Raw genomic sequence first — 13,302 nt, 5'->3', positions numbered from 1 at the left:
TTAACAAGCTTACTTTAATTGAGCATACAAATATCATTCACTTGGTTCAGGGGAAAAGACCAGCACACTGAACTTCAGAGCAAATTACAAACAAGTTACAAACATCAACAAACAGACCAAAAACAGATTCATAGTTACCAACATCTAGGTTCAGCCTGGGAGCTCAGAACAAGGGCTGGTCCAGAGACACACACGCCACCACGGCTGTGGGTAAGAGCTCCAAAGAATAGAAAGCCAACCCCTGGTTTTATAACTTTTTCAGCTTCAGGGGTGAGTCACACATGCGACTCATTCATGTGACCTAAAATCCTCACAAAGACAAAACTTAAACCCAGTGGTCTAAGAGCCTCTGATGTCCAAAACCCATCACTCAAACTCATGTGTAAACTAGGCCCTCCTCTGAGTTAGCCCCACCTTAGTTACCAATCCACACCCACATAGGTTTTACACCTAATAGGGGTTTGGGCCTGGGGCTTAACACGTAGTAAAGCTCAATGAAATACACTGAATTACTGAAAGGAAACAAAAACAAACAGTTCTAAGAGCCCATTTTGCTTACCAACACACCTCCCATCTACCCCTTCACTATTTTGTTTATATAAATGTATTTAATATGTTAGTTTTTAACATTGATTTCCACAAGATTTTGAGTGACAAATTTTCTCCCTATTTCTACCCGGCCCCCCATTCCAAGATGGCATATATTCTGATTGCCTTGTTCCCCAGTCAGCCCTCCCGTCTTTCACCCCACTCCCCCCAATTCCCTTTCCTTTTACTTTCTTGTAGGGCAGGATAGCTTTTAAAACTTTGAGTTCCAAATTCTCAGGTCTATTTGCCAAGACCCAGGACCTATATGAACATAACTATGAAACACTTTTCACGCGAATAAAATCAGATCTAAATAAATGAAAAAATATCAGTTGCTCATGGTTAGGCCGAGCTAATATAATAAAAATGACAATTATACCTAAATTAATCTATCTATTCAGTGCCATACCAATCGAACTACCAAAAAATTATTTTACTGAGCTGGACAAAATAATAACAAAATTCATTTGGAAAAACAAGAGGTCTAGAGTATCTAGGGTATTAATGAAAAGACATGCTAGAGAAGGCGGCTTAGCCACACCAGATATTAAACTGTACTACACAGCAGCAGTCATCAAAACTGCCTGGTACTGGTTAAGAAACAGGGGTGTGGATCAGTGGAATAGGATACGTACACAAGTAGGAGAAATCAACAAGTTTAGCAATCTACTCTTTGATAAACCCAAAGAGGCCAGCTTCTGGGCTAATAATTCACTATTTCACAAAAACTGTTGGGAAAATTGGAAAATGGTAGGGCAAAAACTGGGCATAGACCAATATCTTACACCATATACCAAAATAAAGTCAAAATGGGTTCATGATTTAGGAGTAAAAGCTGACACTATAAGTAATTTGGGAAAGCAAGAAATAGTTTACTTATCAGATTTATGGAAAAGTAAAGAATTCATGACCCAACAAGAGATAGAGAGCATTACAAAATGCAAAATGGATAATTTTGTATGTGAAATTGAAATGTTTTTGTACAAAAAAAGCCAATGCAACAAGAATTAGGAGGGAAGCAGAAAATTGGGAGAAAATCTTTGCGACTAGTATCTCTGATAAAGGCCTCACTTCTAAAATATACAGGGAACTGAGCCAAATATATAGGAATACAAGCCATTCCCCAATTGAGAAATGGTCAAAGGATATGAACAGGCAGTTTTCAGAGGAAGAAATTAAAGCTAGCTATAGGCATATGAAAAAAATGCTCTGGATCACTACTGATTAGAGAAATGCAAATCAAAACAACTCTTAGATACCACATCTCTCCTGTCAGATTGGCCAAAATAACAAAACAGGAAAATGATAAATGCTGGAGAGGATGTGGGGAAATTGGAACATTGTTGCATTGCTGGTGGAGTTGTGAGCTGATCCAGCCATTTTGGAGAGCAGTTTGGAACTATGCCCAAAGGGCTATAGATATGTTCATACTCTTTGACCCAGCAATACCACTTCTAGGGTTGTATCCCAAAGACATCACACAAGCGGGAAAAGGACCCATATGTACAAGGATATTTATAGCAGCTCTTTTTGTGGTAGCCAAGAATTAGAAATCAAAGGGATGCCCATCAATTGGGGAATGGCTGAACAAGCTGTGGTATATGAAGGTGATGGAATACTATTGTGCCATAAGAAACGGGGATGATGCAGACTTCGTAACAACCTGGAAAAACCTACACGACATAATTCTGAGTGAGCAGAGCAGAGCCAGGAGAACGTTGTGCACAGCCACAGATATATGGATTCTGTGAGGACCAACCCTGACATACTGCGCTTCTCTCAGCAACCTAATGTGCAAGGACAACTCCAGGGGACTCACGAAGGAGAATGTTATCTTCATCCAGAGAAAGAACTGTGAAGTTTGAATACAGATTGAGGTGCACTACATGCTCGCCTTTTTTGCTTCTCTTTTGTTTTTGTTTTTGAGTTGTTTTTTTTTTTTGGTTCTGTTTCTTCTTTCTCATGATTCATTCCATTGACCATAATTCTTCTCCACAACTTGACTAGTGCATAAATTAATTCAATGCGAAGTTATACATGATAGTTATATGAGATTCCATGCCATCTTGGGGAGGGAGGGGAGAAAATCTGGAACTCAAACTATGTAGAACCGTGTGTGGTAAACTAAAAATAAATAAATAAATTAAAAAACAAAACAAACAAAAAAAAACTTTGAGTTCCAAATTCTCCCCCCTCTTCCCTTCCAACTCACCCTCCCTAGGAAGGCAAGCCATTCAACATAGATCACACATGTATCATTATGTAAAACACTTCCACAATGTTCATGTTGTGAAAGGCTAACTATATTTTCTTCCATCCTTTCCTGTCCCCCTTTATTCAGTTTTTCTCCCTTGACCCTGTCCCTTTTCAAAGGTGTTTCCTTTTGATTCCCTCCTTCTGTTTCTGCTCTCCCTTCTATCATCCCCCCTTTTTTATCACCTTCCCCTTACTTTCCTGTGGAGTAAGATACCCATTGAGTGTGTATGTTATTCCCTCCTCAAGTTGGATCCAATGAGAGTATGATTCACTCATTCCCCCTCACCTGCCTCCTCTTCCCTTCCAACAGAACTGCTTTTTCTTGCCACTTTTATGTGAGATAATTTGCACCATTCTATCTCTCCCTTTCTCCCTCTCTCGATATAGTCCTCTCTTACCCCTTAAAATTATTTCATTATTTTAGATATCATCCCTTCATATTCAACTCATCCTGTGCCCTCTGTCTATATTCCCTTCACCTCCCCTAATACTGAGAAAGGACTCCTGAATTACACACATCTTCTTTCCATGTAGGAATGTAAACATAACAGTTCACCTGTAGTAAGTTCTTTATGAATTCTCTTTCTTGTTTACCTTTTCATGCTTCTCTTGATTGTTGTATTTGAAAGTCAAATTTTCTATTCAGACCTGGTCTTTTCATTGAGAAAGCTTGAAAGTCCTCTATTTTATTGAACTTCCATATTTTGCCTTGGAGTGTTATACTCAGTTTTGCTGGGTAGGCGATTCTGGATTTTAATCCTAGCTTCTTTGACCTCCAGAATATCATATTCCAAGCCCTTCGATCCCTTAATGTAGAAGCTGCTAGATCTTAAGTTATCTTGATTGTGTTTCCACAATATTTAAATTGTTTCTTTATGGCTGCTTGCAGTATTTTCTCCTTGATCTGGGAGTTCTGGAATTTGGTGACAATATTCCTAAGAGTTTTATTTTTGGGATCTTTATCAAGAGGTGATCAGTGGATTCTTTCAATTTCTATTTTACCCTCTGGTTCTAGAATATCAGGGCAGTTTTCCTTGACTATTTCTGATATCTGGGCTCTTTTTTGATCATGGCTTTCAGGTAGTACAATAATTTTTAAATTATTGTTTCTGGATCTATTCTCCAGGTCAGTGGTTTTTCCAATGAGATATTTCATATTGTCTTCCATTTTTTATTCCTTTGGTTCTGTTTTATAATATCTTGTTTTCTCATAAAGTCACTAGCTTCCACTTGCTCCAATCTAATTTTAAGGTGTTATTTTCTTCCGTGGTCTTTTGGACCTCCTTTTCCATTTGGCTAATTCTGCCTTTCAAGGCATTCTTCTCATTGTCTTTTTGGAGCTCTTTTGCCATTTGGGTTAGTCTATTCTCAAAGGTGTTATTTTCTTCAGTATCTTTTTGGGTCTCCTTTAGCAAGTCATTGACTTCTTTTTCATGGTTTTCTTGCATCACTCTCATTTCTCTTCCCAGTTTTTCCTCTACTTCTAACTTGCTTTTCCAAATCCTTTTTGATCTCTTCCATAGCCTGAGACCAGTTCAAATTTTTCTTGGAGGCTTTTGATGTATGCTCTTTGACTTTGTTGACTTCTGGCTGTATGTTTTGATCTTTGTCACCAAAGAGGAATCTAGAGTTTCAGTTTGAGTCTGAGTTTGAGTCTGAGTTCATTTTCACTGCCTATTCATGTTTCCAGCCAACCACCTGACCCTTGAGCTTTTTTTCAGGATATGACTGCTTGTAGAATAGAAAGTACTTTGCCCCAAGCTTTACGGTCCAAGCACTGCTGTTTTCAGAGCTACTTCTACTCCACCACCACCCCAAGCTCTGTCCCAGCAGTGCTCCTCCTCTCCCAAGAAGTGCCAACCAGGACTGCAATATAGATCTACCGAGGGCACAGCAAGAGAATCTGCCTTTGTGCCCACAAAGCACTCCTAGCACTCCTGCTCTGGTCTGCTGCTAGATTCCTCCTGTGGTGTGAGCCAGGATTTGGGAAGAGGCTGACACTGCACCACCTCCTCCACCCCCAGAGCTGGTGGCCAGACCACTCTAAACTCGATTCTGCAGTTTCCCCCTAACCTGCTCTTTCGCATTTGTGGGTTGAAAAGTCTGCTACCTCTCACAGCTCACTGTTTCATGGCCTCAAGGCCTGTTCCAGGTGGCTGATTCTGGGTCTGGTCTGTCCTTGTGCACCCCAGACTGGGAGATCTCTCCACTTTCATCATTGTGTGATAGACCCCTTTCTGGAGATCATCCCGGCTCCCCTGGGCTGGAGACCTGTTTCCCTCTGCTATTCTGTGGGTTCCACAGCTCTAGAATTTCATCAGAGCCATTTTTACAGGTGTTCGGAGGGATTTGAGGGAGAACTTATGCAGTCCCTTGCTTTCCAATCGCCATCTTGGCTCTGCCCCCTCCCCTTCACTATTAATGTCTTTCCTCTTCATGGGTGATAACTACCACCATTCTAACTCTCCTTTCCTTCTGTATCCATTGTATTCCTCTCTCTCTCAAACATTAATATTTTGTCATTCCCTCAAATTAACCTCATACCTGTCCCCTCTGTCTATGTATATTCCTTCTATCTGCACTGTTAGTGATACAATTTTTAAGAGTCACAAATATCATATTCCTGTCTAGGGATGTAAAAAGTTTAGCTCTTTTGAATAACCTATGTTTTCTTTCTTTTTTCTGTTTTTTTTCTGTTTCTGCTTCTCTTGGGTCTTGATATTGGAGGTCAGCTTTTTGGATTAGTTCTGTTCCTCTCCTTATGAAAGCTTGAAATCCTTCTATTTCATTTAATAACAATTTCCCCCTTGTTGTATTATGATCAGTTCTGCCAGGGAAGTGATTCTTGGTTCTAGTCTTAGCTCCTTTGCCCTCCAGAATATCATGTTCCATCACTTCCAATCCTTTAATATCACAGCTGTCAAGTCCTAAATCATCCTGATTGTGGCTTCTTGATAATTGAATTGTTTCTTTGTAGCTACTTGTAGTATTTTTCCCTTGACCTTATAGTTCTGAAATTTTGCTATGATGTTCCCTGAAGATTTTATTTTGAGATCTCTTTCCTTAGGTGATCAGTGGATTTCTTCAATGCCTATTTAGTATCCTAGTTCCAGAACATCAGGGCAGTTTTCCTTGATAATTTCTTGAAAGATGCTATACAGGTCCTCTTTTTGATTATGACTTTCAGGTAGTCCAATGATGCTGACATTGTGTCTCCTGGATGTATTTTTCAGGTCAGTTGTTTTTCCCATGAGATATTCTACATTTTCTTCCATTTTTTCTTAATTTTGAACTTGTTTGATTGATTCTTGATGAATCATAGAGTCATTACCTTCTGCTTGCCCAATTCTTCCTTTTAAGGTGTTGTTTTCCTCAGTTAGTTTTGTACTTTCTTTTCCATTTGGCCAAATCTACTTTTTAAGCAGTTTCCCAGGCTGAATCTTTTTTTAAAAATAATTCTCTTGTATCATTCGCATTTCTTTTTCCCAACTTTTCTTCTCCTTCTCTTAAATGATTTTTAAGTATTTTTGTTTCTTTTTTGTTTTGTTTTTGCTTTTCCATAGGTTCTTTCTGGGCTTGAACCCACTTCATGGTTTTTTTTTCAGGGTTTTTCTCATAGGTTCTTTGACATCTTTATCTTCTGAGTCTATGTCTTGAGTTTCCCTGTCACCCTAATAATTTTCTATGGTCAGCTTATTTGTTTTTTGCTCAATTTATTTTTTTTGGTGTTTTTCCTCTTCCAAATTTGAGCTCTGCTCCCAGGGTAAAAGCTTCTTTTATTAGTGGCTACAAGTCCTGCCTGTTTACCTGGTGTTATGTTGCTGTTACTCTGAGTCTCCCAGGGGACCCTTGTGTCTGATGCTGAGCTGATGGGGTTTGGTGGGGATTGGCTAGTGGTGCTGGAGTCTGTAGGGCTCAGGCAACTTACTTGGTGCTGAACTGGGATCTTAGCATTAGTGTTTGGTATGTGCTGATGCTGGGTGTTTATTTCTGCATTTCCCCAGGGCTACACTGAAGTAAGTGGTGTTCTGGCCTCTGGTGGCTATCTGTTTGCCGAAGCACCCATAAGTCTGACAGCTACTTGATTGTCTGGAGCTGTGTTGCAGCCTGTGGTGATTCTCAGAGCTGGAGTCTGCCAGTTCCACTGGCTTTGCTAAGGGACATGGTTGTCCTGGTGTTGGTGTTTGTCTGCTCCACCACACTGGGGCTCAGGATCTCCCACTGGTTTGCTGAGGTGGGGCTTGCTTCTGGTTTGCTGGGATGCTTCTAATCCTGGACTGTGCTCGCCTTTTACCCAACTGAGATGGACCTTTCTTGTTGATCCTTCAATTTTGGGGGGGCTAAAAGATTATTTCACCCAGTCTTTTTACTAGTTCCACTGCTTCAGGATTTCTTTCGGGTCTCTATTTTATGGTCATTGGGGGCAAGTATGGGTGAATTACAGCAATTTAATGCTTACTCCACTATCATAGCTCCCAGAAGTCTATTTTTCAGAATAATGTTTTTAAAACCATAAAACAAAATACATAGACTGCAAAGGGAACTGACTATATAGAAATTACAGGTGTCATTAAATTTTGCAAAGTGATTTATATATATTATTTTTATCCTCATAAAAACCTTAGGAGGTAGGTGCTATTTCTATACCAATTTTCTAGATGAGAAACTGAAGCAAACAGATGGTAAGTGACCAGCCCAAGGCCATATAGCTAGTAATTGTCTGAGGCCAGATTTGATATTACGTCTTTCTGATTCTAGTTCTAGTACTCTATACACTGCAATACCTAGCTGCCTCTATGTTGAAATAAATATAAATATTTTCCCTATCCAAGTTCTTAGACCTCATTTAAATCTATCCTCTGACCCTTTGTGCATCCATAGACCTAAAGTTAATAACCGTTGCTTCAGAATGTAATGCACATCTAAAATTGTGGCGCTCAAAATTGAATATTTTAGTCTAGATGTGTTCTTGCTAGGGCAGTGTAAAAAAGGACTAATATTTTGCTTGTTCTGGATACTTTTCCTCCTCTAAGGCTGTCTAAGTTAGTATTAATAACTTTGGATTATATGTCACACTATTTACTCACATCAAGCTTGCAGACACCTACAAAAACCCAGTATTTTCTCCCACAGAAAATGCTTTCTAGACATGCTAGTAAAATGTAAATTCCTTTGTTGTTTTGTATTTATATCAATAATGCCTAACCCAGTGTTTTGTACAAAGTAGACACTGAATAAGTAGTTGTGAAAATCAATTTCATTGGAAAAAAATTAAATTTACTTTATAATTAATTCTTACATTTATGTTGACTTATTTTTTTGCCTAGACATAGGATTATATATTTGTTTTTGTTTCATTATATTAAAATTTAGTACAATATCATAGATGATTAAGCTATTCTGGAATTCTTCCTGTTTTGCAGAGTGTTATACAACCCTTACAGCTTTGAATTATCTTCAGTACATCCTCTCTATGACTTTTTTTTTCAGGTCATAGGTAAAATGTGAAATGTTAGCACAAAGTGAATCACAAACCCCTGAGGCTCTCTACTGGAGAATTTCTTCCACATTTGACATTGACATGTTTTTTTTTTTTGATCCAGTCAATCAAGGAACTTCTAATTTATTTAACTAAATACACAAATTGTACCAAAAATCTTGGTGTAGTTTTAATCTTAACAGCTATTAAAAATTTAATAGCTTTAATAATTTTAAGATCATGAAACTACACCAAGATTTCAGGGGACCCTGTATAATTCTGACACTGTGTACCTCATATCTCTCCATGTTGTCCATAAAGATAACATGAGTGTTGTTGTCACATACTTTCTTGAAGTCTAGGTAAACTAAGCAAAATATATTTAGTGTTTTTCTGATATACCCATCTAAAAACACTATTACAAAAAGGAATTTTAGTGTGTCATAATTTGTTCCTGGTGAAGTCATATTGGCTTTTAGTACCACTGCTTGCTTTTCAAGATCTTGGTCCTGTAAAACAGGAATAACTAGGGAAGAATGATTATAGCACCAACCCAGGTGCTGAATTTAGAGGGCTTTAACATCTGTACTCCTTCAACATCTAGCAAGTAGAAAGTATATTTCATAACAACAGCTAGCTTTAACATATTTCTTAAAGGCTCATAAAGTATGGTACAACATTATGTATCATTTTTATCCTCACAACAACCTTACAATGAGAAATTTTAACAATGAGAAAATTGAGGCAGTCAGAGGTTAAGCAACTTGTCCCATGCCACACAACTAGAAAATATCAGATACCAGTCTTCCTGACTGCAGGTCTACCACATAATCCATTGTGCCACCTAGCTACTCAATGCCTAACTTGCCTCACACCTCTTCAATGGAGAATGAAGATCATACTGGAAAGAATAGCAGAAATAGTTAACAGTGAAATGAAATATATTTGAAGAGAATAAAATAGGACTTATCAGTTTTCAATCAGTTGGAGACAACAGGTCTGGCTAAAATTCATGTCAATATGCTGAAACAAACAAACAAACAAACAAGAGGATATTATAGATGAGTCAGTGTAGAAAATTTGTGTCCAACAAAAGTGGTACTTCATGAAAGGAAATGGAAGGTCTTGGAAGGAGTAGGAGTAGAGTAAGGATTTAAAAATTCATATGGATGACTCAAAACCATGTAGAAGAAAATAATTCCTTAAAAATTAGAACTGAGCAAATGAAGCTAATGACTTTATGAGAAATCAAGAAATTATAAAAGAAAATCAAAAGAATGAAAAAAATAGAAGACAATGTGAAATATCTTGTTGGAAAAATAACTAACCTAGAATAGAGATCCAGAGGACATAATTTAAAAATTATTGGACCACCTGAAATCCATGATCAAAAAAAGAGCCCAGACATCATCTTCCAAGAAATTATCAAAGAAAATTACCTTGACATTCTAAAACCAGAGGCAAAAGTAGATATTGAGAGAATCTACCAAACACTTCCTCAAAGAGATCCCAAAAGGAAAACTCCTAGGAATATTGGAGCGAAATTCTAGAGTTCTCAGGTCAAGGAGAAAATATTGAAGCAGACAGAATGAAACAATTCAAGTATTGTGGAAAAACAATCAGGATATCACAAGAGTTAACAGCTTCTACATTAAAGGATTAGAGGATTGGAATATGATATTCCAGAGATCAAAGGAGGTATGATTAAAACCAAGAATCACCTAACTAGTGAAACTGAGTATAATCCCTCAGGGAAAAAAATGGATACTCAATGAAATAGAAGACTTTCAAGAATTCTTGATGAAAAGATCAGAGCTGAACAGGAAATTTGACTTCCAAATACAAGAATCTAGGGAAGCATGAAAACATAGATAGGAAAGAAACATCATTAGTGACTTATTAAAGTTGAATTGCTTATATTCCTACATGGGAAAATGATATTTGTGACTCATGAGATCTTTCTCAATATTAGGATACTTGGAGGGAATATATGCATATATACATATATAATACACATATATACATACATATACACACATATACATATACATGCACACATACACATATACATACATATCTACATATCTACATGCATATGTATATATAGATGTGTGTACATAGATGGGTGTGTATGTGTGTGTGTGTATGTATTAGAAAACCTCTGTTTATGAATTAAATTCATTCTGACATTCTGTTCATCATGTGATTTGTTTATATTGCAAAGCAAATTTTCCCATAGGAAATAATGTAAAGTTGGATGATTGGTACCACAACCCAAAAAAAATTGATATAAAAATAATAATTCATAATTTTAAGTAAGTTTTTTGTTCCTAATGCACCTGAAATACAATAGCAATGATTAGTACACAATATAAACCAAAAATAAAACAAAAATATTTTTTGTTTGAGGCTTCGACTGACAGGCAGATTTATTTGGGATCTTTGTACATTTAAAACAGTGAGAGTTGCCTGGCTCCAAGCATACATTTTTGGTCTTTAAAGTGACAAAAGGGAGAAAAAACCCCAAACTCCCACACCACACATCTGTTCTCTTTACTTTGCCTAGTCAGTCTGGGCTCCTGAGGTCCTGATGGGCTGGGGCTGGAGGTGAGGACCAGATCATGTGGATGGGTGGGGCAGCAGCAAGGGAGGTGGTGGGTAGTGGGGGTGGGTGGGTGGGGGATGGGCAAGAGGGCCCAGGCCACAGCCTGTGAGCAGCGGGGAGGGGCTGAAGACAGGGTAGGGGGAGTCCTCCTCAAAGCAGCAGCAGCAACATTTTCAGCAGGTCCACTTAAGGTCATGAATCTAAACTAACTTGGTATTTTGAATCAGGAATAAATACATTCAGAGTGGGTGAGTGCAGCCCTTCCCGCTGAGCATAGAGCTCTTTGCACCATTTCCCCAGGTCCAGGCCAATGTTGTTGCTTGGAAGGAGAATCTCCTTCTCTTATCCCCTTCCCTTCTATTTTCCTGTAGGAGAAGATAGATTTCTATACCCTATTTCATGTATATCATATTTCCCAATTCCATATAAAACAATTTTTAACATTTGTTTTTAAAATTTTGATTTCCATATTCTCTCCCTTCCTCCCTCCCCTCCAGCCCTCATTGAGAAGGCAAGCAATTCAATATAGGTTATACATGTGTAGTTATGCTAAACACTTCCACAACAGTCATTTTGTGAAAGACTAACTATATTTCCCTCTATCCTCCCATACCCTCCTGTTTATTGTGTTTTCTCTTTTGACCTTGTCCCTCTTCAAAAGTGTACCTCTGATTACCCCCTCCTCCCATTTGCCCTCCCTTCTATCACCACCCTTACCCCCTTTCCCCTACTTTCCTGTACAGTAAAATAGATTTTCATACCTTATGGAGTGTGTATGTTATTCTCTCCTTAAGCCAAATCTGATGACAGTAAGGTTCACTTATTGCCTCTCACCTCCCCGCTCATTCCTTCCATTGTAAAAGCTTTTTCTTGCCTCTTTTATGTGAGATAACTTACCCCATTCTACCTCTTCCATTCTCCCTCTCCTAGTACATTCCTCTCTCACCCCTTAATTTTATTTTTTAGATATCATCCCTTCATATTCAACTCACCCTGTTCCCTCTGTGTGTGTATATGCGTGTGTATGTATATGTATGTGTATATGTATATGTATACGCATACGTATGTGTATATACACACATATACACATATACATACACATACTTATACATATTCATACCTACACACACATATCTATATAAAGTAGAACCTCAGTTTATGAGTAACCTGGTTTGTGTATGGTTTTTTGGATGAGGAAATTTTTTTTTCTAAATCTGTTTTGCAGGACAACCAAAGATTTGCAGTACAAAGATCATGTTTGGACTTGAAAAAAAAATCAGTGAGTCAAAACATGAAAGTGATTCTAAAAATTGAAAAATAAGTGAAGGCAGTGGTGTTAGTATTACTTTTAGTGAAATCTAGTGATAGAGGGAGGGCAGATTGGTGGGAAAGTGTAATCAGAATGCAAGCTGTCTTGGGGTGCAGGGAGGGGAGAGATGGGGAGAAAATTTGGAACTTAAAATCTTGTGGAAGTGTATGTTGAAAACTAAAAATAAATAAATCAATAAATCTTTTAAAAAGAGTGTAGACTGTTATACTAGGTCAGCAGTTGATTTGGGGAGGGGTGTGAAATTTGTAAAATTTAGGAGAAATTGAGGAAAATTTGTAGAACAATTTCTAGACCATGGTACCGAATCACATTCTGCTTTCAGATTGTAGTAAAAGCAGGATCAAGGACCATTAAGGAGAATATAAAAGGATTAAGGAGGATTAAAGCAGATCAAGGAGCATTAGGGAATGGAACCTGAAGAGGTAAACTCCAGAAGGAAAAAGAGAATTTAAGAAGAGGCAAAGTAAGAAAAGGTAAGTGGATTAATTAGAGGGTTAAGCAAATGACAGAATGGTGGGTGGTGAAACATTTGGACTTTGGTGTGAGGCTGGAGGAGAGGTGCAAGTGGATGTAACTTTGGAATTATTGAGACAAAGGGAATAAGCTTGAAAGAAGTTCTCTGTAAAAAAAAATTAAACCTGGTGCTTAAAATTGAGGTATAAACACCCATGGGCAGTTTCAAAAATCAAAGCTGAAAAGATTAACCACAGTAGAAGAAATTGTATAGTGACTTGCTTCATTATTGAAAGTGTGATGCTTATATTCCTGCCATACTCTGGTGATTGTGATCTGTGTTCCAAAGGTAAGCAGATCTCACTCTTAGAGAATAAAGCACTTCACAGCACTCCTCCCCACTTCCAAGCTCTTAAAGATACTAATAGATTCTCTAAAGAAAATGAAAGGAAGTCTTCAATGGGAAAGAAGGGGATCTGAACCGAAGGAGGGAGATTTGGAACCTTTTCAGAATAGTGGAGAATGGGAGAACATTGTGCACAAATGAAAGAAAGAACCCCTTTTACAAATAGAACTTAAAAACATTTTAAA

This window comes from Trichosurus vulpecula, chromosome 3 (genome assembly GCF_011100635.1).
Source record: "Trichosurus vulpecula isolate mTriVul1 chromosome 3, mTriVul1.pri, whole genome shotgun sequence".
NCBI lineage: Eukaryota > Metazoa > Chordata > Mammalia > Diprotodontia > Phalangeridae > Trichosurus > Trichosurus vulpecula.
The sequence above is the reverse complement of the archived record's forward strand: the minus strand, read 5'-3'. Positions refer to the sequence as shown.